We start from the raw sequence: 8,910 nt of genomic DNA, 5'->3' as shown, positions 1-8,910 counted from the left end.
CTGTGCTATTGCTGCTGATGCGGTTAGACGTGAAGTGGCACAGTTCTGAGCAGTTGTACTAATATTGTGCAATAAGAGGTGGAGAATGGGGCTGTTAGTTCATCACATCAAAGACGGGTCTTGCTGGGTGGACAAGGTGTACACATACTGTACAAACACAGAATACAGAAGTCCTGGCCTCTGTACATAGCGATCACCATATAGTATTTCTATTGCTTCTGAATAAAAGTAAACACCAAGAGGCTCAAGGTAACAAGTCTTCAGCTGAAAGAAAAGGGGGGAAGGGCTTCCCTTCACTATTTCAGTGCTGGTCTGATTAGGTTTGTTTTTCCTGCATGGGTATCTGTGCAACGTGCATGTTCCTGGTATCCTCAGAGGCAGGAAAGGGCATCAGATCTGGAACTGGGTTTTCAGAGCTTGTGAGCCACCACGTGGGTGCTGGGCATTGAAGCTGAGACCTCTGGTAGAGCAGCCAGTGCTCTTAACCACTGAGCCATCTCTCCAGCCATGGTCTGGGTGTTTCTGATGGGCGTGCTTGAACATTGCCAGTCTCAAAGTTTCCCCGGGGTGATTTGACTCTAAAGCTGAGGTTGAGAACTGTTGAAGAAGGAAGGGAGGAGGAAGTATTTAAAAAGCTGGGATTAGTGACATTGGTAGGTCATCTTTAAAGTGTCATCTCAGCTTGATTAAATCCAAATCTTTAGGGAGTGGAACAGGGTGTCAGCTGTCATTGAAATTTCAAGGGTGAAAAAGCATGGCTTTGCTTATCTCTTAGTTCTGGAGCCTGGCTACACAAAAGAGTCACCTGGGAGACTTTAACAATTCACTGAACAACAAAAACAAGACCAGAAATATCAGACCCCCTTCCAACCAAAAAAAGAAGACATCTATGTTTGATATCTGAGCAATGACAATATTCTCATCACCTCTTGGAGGATTCTGCCTAGAGGAAGGCTGAGCTTTGAGCCTTTTCTCTGATTTGACTAGATTTCACATCAAACAAATCTTTACTTTCCACACACCCCTCTCCCAAATTTGGGAGCACTCGAAGGATTTTCTTTCTTCCTTCCTTCCATTCTTTTTGTTTATTTGTTTGTTCTTGTTGTTTTGGATTGTTTTGTTTTTTGGTTTTTGGTTTTTGGTTTTTTGAGACAGGGTCTCTCTGTGTAGCCTTGGCTGTCCTGGACTCACTTTGTAGACCAGGCTGGCCTCGAACTCACAGCAATCCGCCTGCCTCTGCCTCCCGAGTGCTGGAATTAAAGGCATGTGCCACCACGCCCAGCTTTGTTTTTTGTTTTTGTTTTTTCTTGAGACAGGGTTTCTCTGTGTAGCCCTGGCTATCCTGGACTCATTTTGTAGACCAGGCTGGCCTCGAACTCACAGAGAACTACCTGCCTGTCTCCCCAAGTGCTGGGATTACAGGCATGCTCCACTATGCCCAGCTTTGAAGGATTTTCTAATCATCTCTTACTGAGTCTCAGATAAAAATCAAAAGAGGCTTAAGCTAGTGAAAAAGGAGAAACTTGAGTGTCTGCATATGCTCTGGATCTTCCTCCACAGTTCTGTCCTGACCTAGCCAAGTTTCAGTCTACATATCGATGACCTCAAATGCTGATTCTGGTTCTAAGGTGAAGCACAGGGTTATATGTTTCCAATAAGCTTCTAGGTATGCCAGGCCTCCAAGTCGGTGGCCACACTCTGAAGAGTGGAAGCCTATTAGCTCACGCTGGAGACTGCTCTGTTGCTCCTCGCCTCATTGGTTCAGAGACTTCAGGCCAACAGAACTATCTGTAAATTCTTCCTTCTCTTGGCTGCAATCACGAGAAAGACCCAAACAGCCAACCAAAAAACCAAACAACAAAAACCCAAAGGTGGGGGGGGGGGGGGGTGGGCACGAAAAGAAAGAGAAAAAGGAAAAAGAAAATCTAATTTTCTTCTTCTTCATTTTAATGCCAAATCTCGTTAGATAATAATGTATTTACCTAGTCTACCTTAAAATGTTTTAAATTTGTTTAGAATTTCACACATGCGTACAAGATATTTAGACCATACTCCCTCCTCCTCTAGCTCTTCCTGTATGATTCACCTGTTCTGCTTCCAACTTCACACACTGTAACCCACTGAGTCACATTAATGCGGTCTAGATACACGTGGTTATGGGGCCTTCCACTGGGCACCATCAACCTACCAGGGACCACACACACCTAAAGAAAAATGGCTGCCCCTCCCCAGCAGCCATCAGCTATTGGTAGCTCTTCAGCTAGAGTTGAGGGTTCTTGTGCCCCTCCACTACCAGTGCTGGAATTAGCTGGCTTGCTCTTGTGGCAGCCAGTCTTTTGTAGGGAACCATAGCTGCTAGAAGTTTATGAAAGCAACAATCCTGTCATGTCTAGAGGACACTGTTTTTCCTCAGTCCTCCCCAGACCCTGGTTCTTACCGCCTTTCTGGCCCTTCGTCCACGATGTTCCCTGAGCTTTTGTGGGTGGGGGTGTGATACAAATGCCCCAGTTTTGGCTGAGCACTCCACAGTCTCTTGGTAGTTTGACCAGTCATGAGTGTATGTTTTAGCCACTGTCGCTTACTCTGCTTCTTAAAGCCTTCAGTCACATTCTTAAACTGCTCAGATCGAAGCCGGATTAATGAAAGTCTCACAAGAGCCCTATGACTTTACCAGCCCTTCTCCCAAGTCTCTCAGTGCCTTCTGGTGTTCTCTTGCTCCTGTTTCTAAGGCCAAGACTCTGCCCTTTCTATTTTCCTTTTCAGTTTCCTTTGTAAAAATGGAAAATTCCCGTGACTACTGATTTTGTTCTTTAAAATTCCATACCCATCATTTCCCCTTATTGTCCTTAACATTGACCATTGGTGACTGTGACTTCCGTCATTTCATATATGACCAAGAGTGGGTAGATGGGTGTCAGGGATTATTGATGCAATCTCCTTCATGCTCCAAATTAAAGTTGAGCTTTTTCCTAACATTTTCCTGAGTCCCTCAACATCAGTATACACATGATCTTTCTGCCTTACAGGCCTTTCTGTAAAGAGGACCTATCACATTCTCTCTTTTGGAAACCCTGAAAGATTTTTACTCTTCCTCCCTATCCCACCGTACCTTAAATAAGTTTAGAAGTCTAGAGTTCTGCTGGAGGAAGCCTGGCTTTGCTTCCTTCCCACTCCCTTCTTCCTCATTGTGGACAGTATGTGGCCAGCTGCCTCATCCTCCTGTCACCGTGCCCTTTCTGCTATAGGAAACTACACCCTGTCTTAAGCTGTGAGTCATGGCGGCTACCTGGCTGGCTAGCTCAATGGTTAAGAGCACTGGCTGGCTTCTCTTTCAGAGGACCCAGATTTGATTCCTAGCACTCACAAGGCAGCACTCACAAATCATCTGTCACTCCTTCCCAGGGAATTTGATAACCTTTTCTAGCCAAGGGCACCGAGTATGTATGTGATGCACAGATGTAGCATGCAGGCAAAATATCAATACCTGTAAAAAAAAAAATGTTTTTAAAACTGTGAGTAAAACAAACAAACACTCTCCTTTAAGTTGATTTTTTTCAGATATCTTGTCATAACAATAGCAACAACAACAACAACAAAGTAACTAACCCATAAAACTGGTATAGAGGAATGGGCCATTGGTGAGATGAATGCCCATGTGGTCTTAGACCTTTGGAACCGCTTTGCAAAAGGAAAGTGGGAGAATTAGAAGGCATGGAATAAAGAACCCCAAAACATTATAAACAGAAATTAATGGAGTATGCTGATGGGTGCTTAAAAGACCAAAATGAAGAAAGAAATGAAAGTAGAGGCCCAGGTCATGGGAATTCAAAAAGGAATAAGGAGTCTAGAATGCTATCAGGGACTGGGCTAGAGTCCGTTCTGGCAAGGAATCTGCCTGTGTCCTGAGACTTTGAGTGTGGCTGAGTTAAAAAGCATGTGTGTGTGTGTGTGTGTGTGTGTGTGTGTGTGTGTGTGTGTGCGCGCGCGTGTGTGCGCATGTGTGAAATTTTGAGACAGGATACTATTTAGGGTATATCTTAATTCCTTCCCTCTGCTCTTCTAAGAGCTCACTGCTCACTATCTTAATGCATGACATACAAAATGTAGGTTTTTTTTTTTTTCAAAGAAAGCATGAGTAAGTGTTTAATACAGAGACAAGGTGGGTGAAAAAGCTGTAATTGATAAAGGGATTAACTACATAAGAAACCTAATACTCTCCCCTGGGACAAGACCAATATGCTTTGAGGGTAAGACCTCACTCACTTAAGTCTCCAACTTATGAAAATACCAAATTATTTGAAATGAGAGGGTCTAAACTGAAAATGCTACCAAAAGGAATTTTCTGCTCAAAAACAACTACCTAGGAAAGTGTTTTCTCTGGTTCAGCCACCACTGTACACAGTGTTCTGTGCAGTTTTGATGGAAGACAAACATACTACATCTTGAGCTACAGCAGAGCTTGGCATTATCATCTCTCTATACGGTACACTTTTGAAAGTATGACAGCTGGGAAAGTGAAGAGGATCATGTAGGCTTACAATCAGGCTCCAGAACGGCACTGAGGCAGGGCAGTGGTTGACAGGGGCATGCTCCCTTCAAGAAGGCACTGAATGGTCATTGCATGATGCTGCAGAGATGAAGAGTAAATTAAAGTGGTGCTCCCAGGATGTTGGAAATGCTAGGACAGTAGGACATTCACCAAGGAAAGTTACAGGCATGGCTGGAGCTGACAAAAGAGAGAAGCAATATGTACTACAAGTATCAGGGACAGAGAGGCAAGACTACTCAAGGCTATTGAAGCCCAGATGATTCCATCATGAGCCCTAGATGCCAGACATGAAGCTTCAAGGTTTGATGTTTCCCTGCTGGGTTTAGGTTTTGCTTTGGCTTGACCATCCTTGCTAGGTTCCATTCCACACTTCTTAAATGAAAATGCCTGTTTGGTACAACTGTTTGATTTGAGTCTGTAGCTTGTCCCTGATTCCACAGGGGCTCACATTTAAGAGTTTGCTTTAGTCTCAGAAGAAACTTCTTTCATCTATATATTCTGAAGTCTCTTTCCTATATATTCTGAAGTAAACAAACTCCTCTTCCACATACTCTGTAACCATGATGATGTTCAGCCTCATCTTAGGCCAAATTAATGATGTCAGCCAGCCACAGACCGAAAACCCTGAAACTGGAAGCTCAAATAAACAATTCCCCCCTTTAAGCTGTTTTCTCAAGTATTTTGGTAAAAGTTGCATAAAAGGTTTTGTTGTTGTTATTATTGTTGTTGTTTGAAACAGAGTCTCTCTGTGTAGTCCTGGCTGTACTGAAACTCTCTATATAGACGAAGTTGGCCTTGAACTCACAGAGATCCACCTACCCCTGCCTCCAAATGCTGGGATTAAAGGCATGTATCACTATGCCTGGCTTCAGTTACATAAAGTTACCTCATCTACACTTTGACTTTTGTGGTCAGGAGCCACAGGTAACAAATTTATCTCTAGATCATCAGCATTTTACATATTCTGGTATATAATGTTATGTTGAATGAATGAATAAATGATTGAAATAGATTTTTCAGACTTTAAACATTTAAAATAGAAACATCATAAAGGTACTGTCTGGGATGGAGAGAGGTAGCTCAGTGAATAAGATCACTCACTGCCAAGCTCCCTCCTCAGGACCCTTGTGAGGGAAGGAAAGAACTGACCCCTAAAAGATGCCTTTCCATATCCATTTGCATGCGGTGGCATGTGCACATCAACACACACACACACACACACACACACACACACACACTGTAATTTACAAGTTTTAAAAATCAATGTATCAGTCAGTGAACGTGACCAATGATAGAGAACCAACACTTGGGTCAGGAAACACTTTCAGGAAACATTTCAGAAACTTTCATGTCCCCTTTCAATTTACTCACATCCTCTACTATTCCGGCCTCCCTGCACTGGAGGCTAGTTTTGAACTTTTATTTACTTATGTTTAGTTCATTTACATAATAATGGGATCATAAAATGCATTTACTTTTGCTTCTTTGTACCTTCAATATTATGTTTGTTAGTTCATCTATATCGTTGCATGTGTGTTTTTAAATTTTATTTTATTTTAAATTGTGTGTGTGAGAAGGAGAGAGGGAGAAGGAGGAAGGGGTGAGGAGAGGAGGGAGAGGGAAAGAGAGAGGAAGGGGGGAAGAGGGGGAGGGGGTGGGAGAAGAGAGGGGGAGGGGGAGGGGGTGGGGCAGGGGGAGGGACAGGGACAGGGACAGGGACAGGGACAGGGAGAGAATGTGAATTTGAAACAGATGCCAAGCCGTAAGATCTCCTGGCATTGGCATTTGTGAACTGCTGACGTGGGTGCTGGGAACCAAACTTGAGTCATCTGGAAAAGCAGCACCACTCTCAACATCTGTGCTGTTGCTCCAACCCTCGGTGTGTGTGTGTGTGTGTGTATGTGTGTGTGTTTATGCTTTCAAGTTATATTTTGAGATTATAATATCCTGACATCATTTCCTTCTTCAATTCCCTCCCTGTCAAATCCTTTCATATGCCCCTCCTTACTCTCTTTCAAATTCATAGCCTCTTTTTTTGTTAATTGTTGTAACATACGTATATGTGTGTATATATTCCTAAATACATAAGTATATCCTGTTCAGTCTATATAATGTTGTCCGGACCCGCCGGACAATCAACTGGGACCCTTGGGCCCCTAGGGAGAGAATGGGGGACAAGAGATGCGAAGAACGGACAGCAAGCCAAGGAGTCTGATCAAGCTGACAAAAGTTTAAAGACAGGCAATTATATACCACTGAAGCAGGAGCCTGAGTGGGGTGATCCGGGTGGGCAGGTTTGCAAGATATCAGGAAGTCAGGAAGTTTGGCAGGGTGAGGGCTCCTGTGGTTCTGGGGCTGGGTGGAATTGTTAGGCATCTGAATACTGAGAACAACTGGAGAGTACCTTGAGGGAGGGGAAGAGGTTACAAGGCAGCCTTCTGGAATGTACCCTGAGGCAAAGAGGGAAAGAGGTCACAAGACAGCCTGCCCTAGGTCCACTCAATGTATTATGCCAAGGTCCGAGATGCTTGCCGGCTGTGGTCTTGGCTCCCCACATAATGTTAATTGTATGCACCTTTTCAGGCTCACACTGCAGTATTGATAGCCTATTGGTATACTCTTCCTTGAGTTCTATTCTCAGCCTTCCTTGGCTGCCTGCAGCTCTTTGTGTAGGATCCAGGCTTTGTGAGTTTCCCACAATCCATTTTGGGTTAGCATGGTGTCATCCTTGTTCAGCTCTTGTTTGGGAAGTCATGTTGGTGAGACTTTTTGGGGTGTGGCACCTGACATTCCTAGGTGACACAATCTCAGACAAACTTCCTGGTTCTGTGGTTCTTACAATCTTCCCGCTCCCTTCTCCCCCCCCCCCCCCCCCCGCCCCCCGATGTTCCCCGAGCTGTAGATATGAGAGTGTTTCGTAGACGTAGCCCTGGGCCTGGGCTCCGCAGCTCTACATCTTGTTTGATTGAGGTTTTATGTAGTGCTCTCTATCTATTGAAAAGAGAAGTTTCCTTGATGAGGGGTAAAGGCTGCAGGTATAAGGACAAAAATTTAGAGTGCAGTTAGGGATTGTACTGGTTTAATAAAGTGGCGGTTGTGGGTTCTTTTCCAAGATCCATGACTTCACTGACCCTTGGTACTAGGTTTCCAGTATGGAGATGATTCCCTTCTTGTTGAGAGGGTCTCAAATCCAACTAGATATCTGTAGGTTACTGCCAAGATATGTGTACAACTACTACACCCATAGGATCATGGCACCATGCTGGTTGTTTTTGTAGTTCATAGGAATCATAGCTGGGAGGGACTGTTGTGTGTTTCTCTCCTTTGGAAACTTGCATGGTATCTTCTAGTACCATGACAGTTGTCCTGGGGGAAAAGAGTTTCAGGTAAGTTTTAGCTCAGGAGCTTCTTGGCCCTGTCTGAAGTACATAGTGTCTGTGGCAATAAAGACTTTCATCTTCCTCTGGGAGCAACCAAGAGCATAGCAACAGGCTCTAATGTTTAGGGGTCTCTTGGGCAACCCTGAGCAACAACTTGAAGGAGAGCTTTTCATGTGTGCTGCTGAGGTTTGTATTAGATGGTCTATGGCTCTTAGAAGGAATATTATTAACCCAGATGGGAAGTTTTCATTTAAACTATGTGTGCACGTTTATACACCAACTTACATGTATTATAGTTTTTTTAAAAAAAGATTTATTTATTTATTATTGTGTATACAATGCTCTGCCTGCATGTACACTTGTAGGCCAGAAGAGTATCAGATCATATCATAGATGGTTGTGAGCCACCATGTGGTTGCTGGGAATTGAACTCATGACCTCTGGAAGAGCAGTCAGTGCTCTTAGCCGCTGAGCCATCTCTCCAGCCCTATTATGGGTTTTGTAAGTACCTAGTTAATAGTATGATTTATTATTGCTATGCAGGATATCAATATAGCAACATTTATTCATTCGCTCCACTAGTGATGGACTCTGATGTGCATTTTCTTCTTTTCTTTTTTTCTTCTTCTCTTTCCCTTCAGTTCAAAATTCTAACACCTTTGAACTAGTGACTTCTTAGAAAGCAAGCAGGTTCAACAGGTTTGAGCTCCATCTTCTGTACCCCACCTCACCCCCCCCCCCTTTGTGAGGAAAAGGCCTAGCATTGTGGGAGTGTTCAACATCTTTGCCCTGGTGATGTCACCAGGGAGAACTGTCAAGGTTGTTTTCAAGAAACATCTTCCAGCCACTCAGACATATTTTGAATCATTTATAAAATCCACTTAACCAAGTTGTTGACAAAAAATTAAGTAAGATGACTCCGGTGGGATACTGCTTGATAAGCCTCAAGTTGACAACCCTACAGAGATCTGTCACTTGAAT

Source organism: Acomys minous, assembly GCF_964271855.1.
Source record: "Acomys minous genome assembly, chromosome: 6".
In the NCBI taxonomy this organism is placed as follows: Eukaryota; Metazoa; Chordata; class Mammalia; order Rodentia; family Muridae; genus Acomys; species Acomys minous.
This window is presented reverse-complemented; position numbering follows the sequence as displayed.